Source organism: Crocuta crocuta, unplaced genomic scaffold (genome assembly GCF_008692635.1).
Source record: "Crocuta crocuta isolate KB4526 unplaced genomic scaffold, BGI_CrCroc_1.0 scaffold54, whole genome shotgun sequence".
Classification (NCBI taxonomy): domain Eukaryota; kingdom Metazoa; phylum Chordata; class Mammalia; order Carnivora; family Hyaenidae; genus Crocuta; species Crocuta crocuta.
In genome coordinates, this window is record NW_027530356.1 from 3,218,300 (window position 1) to 3,231,914 (window position 13,615).

The 13,615-nt window shown below is 42.7% G+C and overlaps 1 long non-coding RNA gene across 1 annotated transcript in view; it reads right to left on the reverse strand.

Moving 5' to 3' along the window:
* LOC144233089 (uncharacterized) overlaps positions 1–7,607 on the reverse strand; it is a 102,444-nt gene extending 94,837 nt beyond the window's left edge. Inside the window, exon 1 of the long non-coding RNA XR_013335590.1 lies at positions 7,290–7,607. This is a non-coding gene — a long non-coding RNA (uncharacterized LOC144233089). The remainder of the gene's footprint in view (positions 1–7,289) is intronic.
* Between the last annotated feature and the right edge of the window lie 6,008 nt (positions 7,608–13,615).

The following is a 13,615-nucleotide window of genomic DNA, read 5'->3' on the forward strand; positions in this document are numbered from 1 at the left end:
ACACCTGAGAAAGTTACTTCTTAAGTCTCTGTTTCCCTATCTGTAAAAGCACTGCTGAAAAGCAACCAAATCATGCGAGACATTCTGAAGTTCCCCAAGGGTGAAACGAGGAGGCCTATGGGACTGTCAACATGACTGATGTACAATAAAAAGCATCTCAGAAGAGGTACAAACCAAAGAGCCTCACTTCTGTACCTGCCAAGCTGGTAGGCTACACTGTGTAAGTTAGGCACACTGAAACTAGGTTTGTCAGAGTCATCAGTAAAGCAATTAACAACTGCCTACTGCGTGTTGGCCATGGGGCACTCAAGACTTGAAGTTTATACACTCTATTTTGCCTTCACTACAGTGAGACCTCTGAGATCAGAGACCGTTTCTTGTGCTATTTAATAGGCAGAAGGAAGAAAGACAAGCAGATAGGCACTTAAGATCACACACCTGCGGCGCCTGGATGGCTCAGTTGGGTAAGTGTCTGACTCTTGATTTTGGCTCAGGTCATGATCTCACAGTTTGTGAGTTCAAGCCCCACACTGGGCTCTGCACTGACAGTGTGGAGCCTGCTTGGGTTTCTCTCTCTCACCCTCTCTTTCTGCCCCTGCCGTCTGTGCTCTCTCTCTCAAAACAAACAAACTCTAAGATATCTCTCTCTCTCTCTTTCTCTCTTTCACACACACACACACACACACACACACACACACACACACACACACACACACAGAGTTTCCAGTCAGTGCAGAACATTGGTTCTCAAACATGATTGTCAGATCACCTAAAAAATGTCCTGAAATTACAATTCCAAGGCCCCAGCCTATACCTACTGCATTTGAAAGTCTAAGCCTAAGGCATAAAAGCCTATGTTTTGTCTATTACTGAGTTTTAAAAGCCTTTCAGGTGATGCTAAAAACCAGCCAGTTTGAGCAACCGTTGACTTACATAGACTATAGACTGACAGGCACCAAGGATGAAAATGAGTCAGACACTATTCAGCCCATTGGGAACCCACCCTCTACTGATTACTATTAATACAATGCAGTACACACTAAATCCTAAAGGGTGACAAGTAATTATGGTCCAGAGGTTGAGACATCAGGCCATTAGGACTGATTCCCCAACCTAAGTTATTTGATGAGGAAATAAGAATGTAAAGGGGCACCTTAGGGGTTCAGTCGTTTAAACACCTGACTCCTGATCTGGGCTCAAATCAGGATTATCATGGTTCTGGGATCCAGCCGTTCTTGTGTTGCTGGGCTCTGTGCAGAGTGGGGAGCCTGCCTGAGATTCTCTCTCCCTCTTCCTCTGCCCCTCCCCTGCTCAAGCTTGCTTGTGTGGGAGCATACATGTGCATGCTCTCTCTGAAAAAAATAACGTAGGGGCGCCTGGGTGGCTCAGTCGGTTAAGTGTCTGACTTCAGCTGAGGTCATGATTTCACAGTTTTTGAGTTCAAGCCCCATATCAGGTTCTGTGCTGACAGCTCAGAGCCTGGAGCCTGCTTCGGATTCTGTGTCTCCCTCTCTCTCTGCCCCTTTGCCCACTGCCCCCTCTCTCAAAAATACATAAAACATTAAAAAAATTTAAATGTAGTTAAGAGCAATCAATTCCTTATTAGAGGTTTTCATTGATTTACAACTTTAAAAATGAAGAAATTGTAGTCATCATCAAATCTGTTCTATTATATAGATGAAGAATTAAAACAATTCTTTGACAAGTTTTCACACACAAGGCCATTTTTCAACTCCAATTTCCATAAAATTAAAAAATATATGGATTAGAGGGTTTATAGGATGAGACAGGAAACAAAGGGTAAAGATGTATGAGCCCCTCCCTTGGTTGATCCTCCTACACACACACACACACGTTTGGTCATGAAACTGTCTAGAAGCTTCTCTTCAGGGAATACCCAACTTTGTGTTGATTTCACAAATATGTAACTTATTTCTTTATACTTTGGACTACAAATTCTTTGAGGCAAGGGCAGTACCTGATTCAAGTCTGTACTTCCAGTGCCTAGTAAGCAATCAATAAATTTGTTGTTTCTGTGGAGCAATATATATATATATATATATATATACGTATATGCAATATATATATATATATATATGCAGCCATGTATATATATGCACAAGAATTTGCCCTTAGTAATTGTGGGAGCTAGCAGTCTCTGAAAACATGTTGCCTTCATGTCTGAGGCTGGAGCTGAGGCCCACAGGACAGGCCAGTAGGAAGAGGAGATGTGAGACAGTGAGAACAAACTGGAACCCACATGAGCTAAAGCCCAGAAGGATGGACAGAACCCAGGTCAGTTCTTGATGCCTCTGGCTTTGATGGTGGGGGTGCCCTGAGGAAGCCGGGGCCTTTTGTTCACGGAACTCAATACACCCTACCTGGCCCAGGGTTCAGCGAAGCTGGAGAAGACACTGAGGGAGGCTGCCCAGCGGCTGGAGGGCCCAGCAGCTGCTCTGCGTCAGTGAGAGGAGGCAGCGCACTGGCAACAGTGTGTATGAGCTACAAATCAGTGCTGCCTCCCCTCTGTTGCAAGAGCCGTTCTTGTGGTGTTCTCTAACAGGAAACATAGAAAAAGGTAGTTTGGGAAATGTAGTATGGCTTAGCCAAGATGACACATTCCAAAGCCACCATCACCAGTCTAGAGAGCGGAATGGTTCTTTCGTTTTCTTGTGTGTGTACATATATTATCTCTTAGCGTGGATCAAGGTTCCTCAAGCTCTACACAACTGACATTTGGCACAACTGATTATCAAGGTGGGGAGAGCAGTCCTGAGCACCACACAGTGTTTAGCAGCTTCCTTGACCCCTACCTGGGGGATCTAGTAGCAACCTCTTCTCCTCAGTTTTGACAAGCAAAAATATCGCCAGATATCCCTTTGGGGGACACACTCACCCACAGTTGAGGATCAACTGGTCTAGATCATGTGCTGCTTGAGGAGAAGAACCATTACTTCTTTTTCCTGGAAACCAACATGGTGTTTTATGTGTAGACAGTGCTTGGTAATTAGCAGTTGAGTGCACACATATGTGCATAAAGAAATATTTGCCTGTCACCAAAGTGACACACATACTTAAAAGGATGTGCTCTGCTCCTTAAATGTTCGAGTTCTGACTTCAGAGCACTGCTTTTCTTGGTCTAAATACTCTCCCAGATGATCCTCAGTGCTGTGGGGTTTTTTTTAATGCTATTTATTTTTGAGAGACAGAGAGACCGAGTGTGAGCAGGGGAGAGGCAGAGAGAGAGGGAGACACAGAATCCCAAGCAAGCTCCAGGCTCTGCGCTGTCAGCACAGAGCCCGATGCGGGGCTCAATCTCATGAACCGTGAGACCATGACCTGAGCCGAGTCAGACACTTAACCAAATGAGCCACCCAGGTGCCCCTTCATTGCTGTGGTTTTAATAACTACATTCATGACTCCCGAATCTTTATCTCCAGCCCAGACCACTGCCCTGCCTGCTAAATATATCTGTTTTTGAACATTTCACTGGCATCTCAAAGCAACAATTCTGGGCTGAACTCTTCCAGTCCTCCGTGCATGGCTCTCTTGAAACCCTGGGGTCAGAGAGTGCCATCATCTGCATCAAGCAGACACTGAACTACAGGAAGGACCTGTACAGGACCGTCCTAACTGCAGCCCCTACTATGCCCCTGCCCTTTCAGTGACTTTCATCACACAGTGCCCACTGGCCTCTGCGGATCCAGCACTGCCTTGCCCGGAATGTGGGAATCCTTGTCCTTGGCCCCACACACTCTTCCGAACCCCGTTCTTGAGTATGCTGTCCCATGTGCGTGGGAATCCTCTTTCCCTCCTGTTCATCACGGTAAATGCTTCTCCTTTCAGACTCCATTCAGGGCTCATGCTGTCCAGGTTATTCACACCTAATAGTACCCCTCCCACTCTCCCGCGGCCTCCTCGATACGTCAGAATGGTTTTCCTTCCCTGTTATATCGCATAACACTCCTTCTTTCCCTCTGGACTGCGAACCCCTTGAGCTCAGAAACCCCATCTCATCCACGTTCAGACCTCTCCCCAGCCCTGGGCCCGGAACCTAGTAAATGTGCACTGGACGGATGCTACCATTGTCGCGATGGTGTGACTGAATTATTCTGCTCAGGACAAAGAAAAAAGCTCCTCTCAAGCATTTGAGACTCGAGGATCTGTAATAAGAATAAATAAAAAAAAAAAAAAACCAACCCCAGCATTTCTTGGTAACACCCAGAGTACTATACATGCCTAATTTCACTTCGTCCTCAGAACTGACCAAGTGCTCACAACTGTGCCAGCCTCACAGGCTGCTTTGTCTTCCCCAAACTTTAGACAGGCTCCTCTCCTCCCCGCAGGCCCCTGAACTCTGTTTGCCCCTACGCCTGAGCAAGCACCAAAGTGTCCCTTTATTAGCTTATCCAGGCAATCGGCTGACCACAGGGAGACACATTTCCTGTCAGACCCCAGTGAGCATGCCATGAGCTTGCCCAACTTCCCATCGCTGCCAAAGTCTGCTTACCCCAGCCTGTAAAAAAAAAAAAAGCCTTTTCTGTTTGTTTTTGAGATGCCTGCAGATTCCTGAGATAGGAGATTTTCGTGTTGCAACAGTTCTTCTGAATAAAGTTTTTCCTTATCTAAGTCTGTTTTTTTTTTTCCATCGGACCCAACCCTGTGATATAGGAACTATGATTAGCTCATAGCGCATAAGAGGAAAACAAGGCTTAGAAAAAATAAACTTTCCCAGGGCCCCGTAAACAGCAAATGAAAAATCCAGGATCTAAACCCAAAGAGTCTTAACTGTTGGAAGGTAAGAATCCCACTCTCAGGCACTGTGCTGCAAACCTCACTAATGCTCCTCACAGCATCCAGGAAAAGGGGTGGTTCGTTATGCTAATTTAAAGTTCCGATACAGAACTGAAAGTATTAACATTTTGTCATTTTTATAAATGTCATCACTTATACTGTTCATGCTAGCCTGTAGAGTGCAATCAGTGAAATAGCATGAAATACATTTCATGCTAACCTGACATAGTGCAATCAATTAAAATATCAGAATATAAAATACAGAATAAAAAATCAGCATTTTTATATAATCTTTCAAAGCACCTATATAAAAGGCAACTACACACAGTCATCCCCCTCCCCCAGCCCACTGCTCACTCCTATGCTTTTTATTTCCCGGTTTATTTCTACTCCATGGAGTTATCATGGAGAATTGGGAATGCAGAGGCAGGTTCAAAAATGGAGAGGAAAGGAAGGCAGGTTCCTAAGCTCCCCGCCTCCCATGCAGTGGCAAGGAGGCTCCCCTGTCACTCCGCTGCCGCCCTTGGCGAGCTTACACTTGCAGAGCATGCGATCTGATGTGGAAATCAGTCCTGACATGCGTCAGACCCCTTCAGCAGTCACAACCCATGGGGGTAGTTGTGCTATTATTATCATCCTTATTGAGAAGTGAAGAAACCGAAGCATGAAGAGCTTGAGCGAGAAGCCCAAGGTCATAGAGTGAGTCAGTGACAGAGCTGGCATGAGACCCAGGACTCCTGGCTCCAGGGCCTGACCTTCCCCCTCCCCCCAAGCAGGCTCTCCCACACCACCCCCCCACATCTCCTCTCCTAGGTCCCGGTCTCATCAGAAAGTCTGTCCTACGACCCCACTAAAGCTCTTCTGCTTTCCACTGACCAGACCGAAGTAAAGCTTCTTCTCAAGAAAGCTTAATGAACTGAGTTCAATGAAAATGAACAGCAGAGTTAAGCCAAAGAGGAAAAATCGCTGGAAGCTGATGTCAATGATCTGTAACTGGAAAAAAAAACGCCCTGATCTAGGCTACTTTTAAATATGCATGTCTTCGCTGTCCAGGCTTCTTCAGGAATGTTTGGGGCTCACCATTTCAGTGTGTGTTACTTCCCGGAACAGGAGAAGGAGGAGAAATGGGTGCCTAGACATTCAGTTAACTGTGCAGGCTTGGAAAAGCTTCTCAGTGTGTAAATGAAAGTGATGAGTCAGGCTGTGGCCAAGTTCTTCTCTAGTGTTATTCTGCTCCGGTTTGGGGATCGTCAGAAGTAGCCTGGGTTCTTAATACCTTGGTCCACAGAGTTTAGCGCCTTTGGAGAGCTTTTAAAAATCCCCAGGTTCAGGTGCCACCTCCAGAGATGCCGCTTTTAATTAAAGGAGATTGGGGCCCAGGTATCAATGCTTTAAAAAAAAAAAGAGAGAGAGAGAAAGGGAAAGAAAGGAAGGAAGGAGAAAAGAAAAGAAAAGAAAAGAAAAGAAAAGAGAAAAAAGAAAGAAAAGAAATCGAAAAAAGCACCAGGTGATTCTAATGAGGCTGGTTTGAGAACCTCTTCTCTGGAGTGTTCTCAAACTTGAGTATTCATCAAAAATACCTGGAGGGCTTATTCCCACCCCAAAGTTTCTGATTCAGTAGGTTTGGGCGTGGGGCTTCACAAGTAAGTTCCCAGGAAATGTTGATGTTGCTGGCTCAGAGAACTCTAAAAGTTTTCACGCCCTCTGAAATGGTACATGTAGTGGGAGGAGTATTTTTTCCCCCTGCCCTGGAGAGAAACAGCAAAGATTTCATTAGATTCTCAAAGAGCCCATAACCCCAGAGAGGCTAAGAGCCAGACTGAGAGTCAAATCATTAAATTTAAAGCTTTTTGTGGGCAGGGTTTCCTAGGAGACCATTTTGCAACTTTTTCAGTCTTAAAGTAGCCTCTGGAGAGAAAAAGAGTGTGTGTGTGTATGTGTGTGTGTGTGTGTGTGTGTTTATGAATTACCTGGGCATTTATGGGCTGCATACAAACACACTGACCAGTCTACACTTGGTTTCGTACCTAGAATTTGCACTCGGGACATCAGGTTGGGGAAGAGGGTAAATATGACAACTTTGCTGAGCACCAAATGTGAATTCTGTGGGGAAGCAGAGGGAGAATGCCCAGTGATACTACTGAAACAGAAATAAAACCTCTACAGATAATCATGCTGTCTCACGCCCACTGACGTTCAAGCCATAAACTTGAGAAAATGAGTATTGTGCCAAAACAATCATCCTGCGGATCAGTTAAATAACATTTCATCTGCATGAATTATCCTCACCCTCTCATCCAAACTGTGGCGTGGGAAGTTCATATATAAACTTTAATGTGCATGATTTCTCATCCTTTCAAATTTTCTATTTTTGTGAATGCTTTATAGTGTATACATTAGAAGAGACATCTATGCATATAACTTATAAGCAAAGAGACAAACAGGGAAAATGCTTACACTGGGGCTTCATGATAAAAAGTCTGGAGACTACTCACCAGGTGTGGTGGTCCTCAAACTTGAGAGTGAGCCAGAATCACCCGGAAGCTTGCTAAATAAATACAGATTCCCAGCGTCACCCTCCTTCAGATTCAGGAAATCAGAGGAATTCACATTTAACACTAACATCTAAGGACATTCTGAGGCAGGTGATCCACAGAGAATGTCCTGAATTTTTTTCCTTTTTTTTTCTTTTCTTTTTTCTTTTTTTCTTTCTTTCTTCTTTTTTTTTTTTTTTCTTTTGCTATGTACTTAATAAAAACAAAAAACTTTTCTCGCCCAAAAGCCACAAACTTTCCTGGCAAACGGATATATAGGTGAGTACAAAGAGGAAAACAAAAACATCAGCCTCTTGCCGGAACTTTCTACTTTCCCCTCCCTGATACCCCACCCCTTACCCAGTCTGCAAGGTGGGGGGCGGAGTGGGGGCTGATCACCACACCCTGCCAGCGCCCGCTGCTGCCCTCTAGTGGCGGCTCAGCCTACTGGCTCACTCAGCAGGTAGTTTTCTCAGCAGACAGGCTTGGCTGTCTTTCTAAATATCTCCCCATAGAGAAATATTTTCCCAAAGCCTCATCAATCCAAGGCCTGGAAGTGTGAGCAAACAAGTCAATCAAAGACAGTACTGTCCAAAGGAAGGGTTGCAATGTGAAAAACTATTCTCACAAATTCATCCATTCAACAAATATTTTGAAAATATTTTTGAACCATCAACCAGGCATTGTTCAAGATGCTAGACATAAAACAAACAAAAATCCCTGTTTTCATGACACCAATAGGCTAATGGGAGGAGGCAATGGAGAAGTGAATTATCTCTTATCACTGTTACATGGTGATAAGTGCTCTGAAGAAAAAGATGGCCTGGGAAGAAGAGAGGGGGGGAAAGCTCACAAAAAGAAGGAAACAAACATTTGAGTACAACCTGGGAATTACTGGGTGTTCTACCTAAGCCACTTTTCTTAATCTTTACCTCTCACTGTACCTCCCTATTTTTATTATAATAGCCAATTTTACATGTAAAGAAACGGAAGTTTCAAAACTGTAAGAGACTTGGCTAAGGCTGTGGTGTTAATTAATAGCTGCATGGCATTGAACTTAACTGGTTGTAGGAATGAAGCCCACGGCAAATTTGTAAAGGGGGCTGTTCACACATGCCCTTTCTTAATGCTCACACACCCACCTTCTCCAGGACTTGCAATGCTGCATGGAATGTACTAGACCTCACTTTTCCCTATTAGTGTTTCCCTTTTCTCATTCTCTGAAACTCTTGTTTTACTCTATGCTAATTCCATAAATGGATTCTTTTCCTGGAGTATAAGAGATTACTGACTTAATCATTTGCTAATCCTGTAAATGAGTTTTCCCCACTTATAACCCAATTAGTCACATCATCAATACCCAAGTAAGAGAGTTGGGCTGGGAACTTTTTCTGAAACAGTCCTACATCTCAATGGTGGAAATGTCAGGCCCTCAGTTAGCAGAGATGAACATGCTGGCTGAAATTATGTCACTTTTGGGTATTAGAGTCATAGTTAAAATATCAGTTTCTCATCCTCCAGTCTGCTATAACTATTGGACTCTCAAAAGAAGGCCGTAAGAAAAAAAGTGTTTTTGTGTATATGACAAATCCATCTATCTCTCAATGTAGAATATCTGTTCATACACTAAGGAAGAGTCTAGAAGGGAAGGATTTTAGTGCCATGAGAAAGCAAACATTTTATGGGTAAGGAGAATAAGAAATGATACCCAGGAGGGTCAAGTGAATTTCCAGAGACTAAAATTACAGTTGATCCTAGAACAGTACAAGTTCAAACTGTATGGGTCCACTTATATATGAGTTTTCTTCAATAAATACAGTACAGTATTGTAAATGTATTTTTCTCCCTTATGATTTTCTTTTCTCCAACTTATTTTATTGTAAGAATGCAGCATATAATACATATAACATACAAAATATGTGTTACTTGACTATTTTTGCTTCAGTAAGGCTTTCAGTCAACAGTAGGCTATTAGTAGTTAAATTTGGGGGAGTCAAAAGTTTTATGCAGATTTTTAACTGCACTGGGGGTCACCCCTAATCCCATGTCTTGTTCAAGGGTCAACCATCTATCTGTCATTTCTTTCTTTTTTTTTAAAATATTTTTATTTATTTCTAGGAGAGAGAGAGAGACAGCGTGAGCAGGGGGGGGGTCAGAGAGAGAGGGAGTGACAGACTCTGAAATAGGCTCCAGGCTCTGAGCTGGCAGTCAGCACAGAGCCCGACACGGGGCTTGAACCCACGAACGGCGAGATCATGACCTAAGCGAAAGTCGGACGCTTAACCGACTAAGCCACCCAGGCGCCCCTCTATCTGTCATTTCTGATAGAGCCGGTCTAGTGCCTGACTTCCAAGACGGAAGTTTTAAGGGAGTTTATTTCTTTGGTTTTTGTCTACCCATCTTCAACTCTCAATCTTTGAGGATGTTAAGCAAATAGGTTGAACTGAATAGAAAGACTAATAAGTCTTTCTATTATTAATTATAAATATTAGTTACAAAGATGTCAATTCAGCCTAAAAGACTCTAAAAGTGTAATGGTACTACAATAAACACACACACACACACACACAGGAACACAGTAGGGTTGTCAAAATATATATAGTTTCCCTTCCATTTGTGCGTACACACCTTTGTTTACCAGTTCCATAGCCCCAGAATGCTCTGCCTGCTCCACTCATCCTACCTCACAAGCAAGCCTCAAGTGATCTCTGTCTCTATGTTGACGTACACTTGGTGCTAGGTACATGGCAGTATATTATTCTCTTGGAGGCAGAAGCCATGATTTCAATTTCTTTCTATCCCCACAGTGCCAAATAGGCCCTTGTCCTCAGAGAGGGCCACCAACTTCACTCTATTCCACTTCATCTTCACTTTTCTGCATGTTTCCTTTAAATCACTCTACTATTTGAAAACTTCCTGTGGCTTCCATTGTTCAGGCTACACTCCAGCTCTGGAAGCATTGGAGCCCCTTCAAGGATCATCTCCATCTAGTTTATTTACTTACCTCCTGCCTCACTGCCTTCCTGTACTGTCCCTTCAGGCCCATGGGCCTTCTCACCATCCCGCTTTCAAAATTCTGGGCTTTTGTATATGCTGTTTCCTTTCCCTGAATTGCCTGAGAATCTCCTAGAAGTTAAGGTTCACAACCCATGTCCTATTTGAGGTTGTTCACTCCTCTTCTTCCTTCCCTACTTTGAGCTCCCATTACTCTTTGTCCCATAATATATGGCCCTAATTAAATGTATGGGTCCTCTAGAGAAAGGGTTGAGTTTTCTTCATCCTGATATATTTCCAATACTTAATTAGTGCCTTCAAGATGGTAGGGGCTTAGCAAATACAGAGTGGGTTCAGCATATATTTGCTGGTTGTCTGATATTAGTGGCTTTGAGAATATTGGGAGATATCAAAGAAGATCCTAAGAGTCTTACATTCTTTGGCATCCTTAGGAAAAACCAAATCTGGCTTAGGAGCAGGGGCCTCAGACCCAACTTAACTCTCTCCTACTACTGGAAATACAACCAACTATGTGGAAGATTTGGTGAAAGGTTATTTCAGAAGAAAATGTTGAGAATTCCCCACCTTAATTCTTGTAATTCTTTTCTTTCTTTCTTTCTTTCTTTCTTTCTTTCTTTCTTTCTTTCTTTCTTTCTTTCTTTCTTTCTTTTCTTTCTTTCTTTCTTTCTTTTTCTTTCTTTCTTTCAATGCTAGCCTCTTCTTTCTTATTCTTATATAAAGATACACTAGCATAGGAAATCCTTTGATTTGCAGGATTACAGTAAACAGAGCTGGCTTCAGGATGCTTACTATGCAATTACAGAGGGCCCCACCCTCACAGGAGGCCTACAGTTTAATGCTCTAATGTCAATATATTTGAGCAAGGGCTCCACATCTTCATTCTGCACCAGGTCCCACAAATTATGTAGCCAGTTCTGCCAATGAGTACATGATGCATCCTTCCCAACTCTCAATTTGCTGGGACTTTCCCAATTTTAATACTGAGAGTCCTGAGTCTCGGGAAACTTGGACACTTGGTCACCCTACTTTTGGTCCTCAAACTGCAAACCTATGAGGCATGTGTCACTTTGTTCAATTACTAATATGACCTAATAACTTACAAACAGAAGGATCCATTTAGGACATACAAAATTTCATGGTAAATTCAGTGACCCCTGCAAATTATTATTTCTAAACACAGCTTATATATCTCTGTGAACTACAGTTAAGGCTTTATCATCTAACACTTTTAAGTTACTACAAGGGACCTATTTCAATGGACAGCCTACAGGAAAGAATTGCAAAATCTAAGGCCAGTGGAAGGGTTTCAGTGAGTCTATGAGCCACCTGGAAGTAAGCGCAAAATGTGTGTGTGAGAATCTTCTGTGAACACCTAGAACTTTGATCAGTTTCTCAGAGCCTTCAGAGACAGTGAAAAAATAACATGCATTGGCTAATTGTTTTGGTGAGTCTTGAAACTTGGGGGCATTCCAGAGAAAGTTCTAAGGAGTTCTGCTGTGAGGACCTGAGTGTACCTTCTGAGGCATGCCTGGAATGAATCTATTCTGTTTTAGGGACAGCATTCACAAACCCATCTCACTCCAGTGACTAGAAACTCATCCAAAAAGTCTAACATGACATAATGTGTCTGATCTTAATTCTAAATTCATTTTAATCCATTATATATATTTAACTATTCTGGGCAGCAAGACAGATATCATAAATTCTCTAGATTTCAACCTTACACGCACAATACCTTCATATGTGCTCTCAGTAGAAGATAAGTAAATTATATACCTAGAAGCTTTGATACACACACAATATTAATCGTACTTTTTAAAAATCAGTGTCCCAAGGGGAAAAGGAATCTTAAATTTGGCAGCTACAATTTTTTAATTGAAAATACAAATACATGAATTTTCAACATTGCAATCCTAAAAGGAAGAAAAAATGGAAACTTGGATACACTATAAATGTACAAGTCCCAGTTCTGAGCCAGTGTGGCTGCAATGCCTGTCACCCCATCAACTGGTGACAGATTTGTTTACTCAACTGAATCATCTAGAAAGTTCCTTCCCTCCTATTTTGCAACCCCTCTTCCCCATGTGTCATCTCTGAAACTACTCACTCACTTGGGGGAATATAATGTGCCAAAAAATTAATTCACCCAACAAATTTACTGGGCATCCTCTAGGATCTGGACATCGCCCTAGGGACTGGGGATAGAGTGGTTGGTCAGTCAAACAGACCGAGGGACCAGCTTCATGCCTTTATCAATTTACACTGCCACCAACAGTGCCCTAAATGTCCCCATTTCCCCAAATCCTAGCTGACACTTGGTGTTACCAGTCTTTAATTTTGCAATTTGATAGAAATGAAATGGTACATCATTACTATCTAATTTCCATTTTCCTGATTAGTAATGAAGTTGGCAAGTTATTTGGCACCCAGTTTCCCATCCTATACATTTCCAATTCATGTCTTTGGCCCATGTTTCTATTAGACTGTTCTTCTCATTTGACATGCAAGATACTATTTGTTGTATATTCCAGATACTATCTTAGGTCAGATTTTCTGAAGCAGACCCTGGTACAAGGACTCATGTTCAAGTGACTTACTAAAGAAGCATTATTTAAGGATTTTTCAAGGAAGTGGGTATTTACAGGGGAAACTGGTAAGAGAGTGGGGGAAACAGGACAGGAAAGGGAAAGAGACAAAGCAAGAGTATGCTCTCAGGCCAAGCCCTAGAGAAGGCAGTCTCTGCCTGATCCCACAGGGCACTTTGAAATTGAAGTTACATAGCCACCTGTCGGCTAATGGTCTTACTGTAGAATATAAATTCCTATGCATCTAGCTCTCTGAATGTGTGGGGACAAAGTGACTGCAATCCTTTAAGGAAAAAAAAAAGAGCCACAGAGGGATGCCTGAGTGACTCAGTTGACTGAGTGTCGGACTTTGGCTCAGGTCTTGATCTCAGGGTTCATGAGTTTGAGCCCTGCATCAGGTTCTGTGCTGACAGCTTGGAGCCTGGACCCTGCTTCAGATTCTGTCTTCCTCTCTCTATGCCCCTCTCCCATTCATACTCTGTCTCTCTCTCAAAAATAAGTGAACATTAAAATTATATTTTTACTTAAAAATAAAAAATTTAAAAAGCCACAGATGCTAGCTGTTGGAAGCAAAAACACATCAGGGTGGGAGGTGGGATGCATAAAACAGTAAAAAGGAATCTAAGGTGATCTGGTGGAGAGCTAACTATAGATATTATGAAAATATCATTCAATCGGCCTATTAAT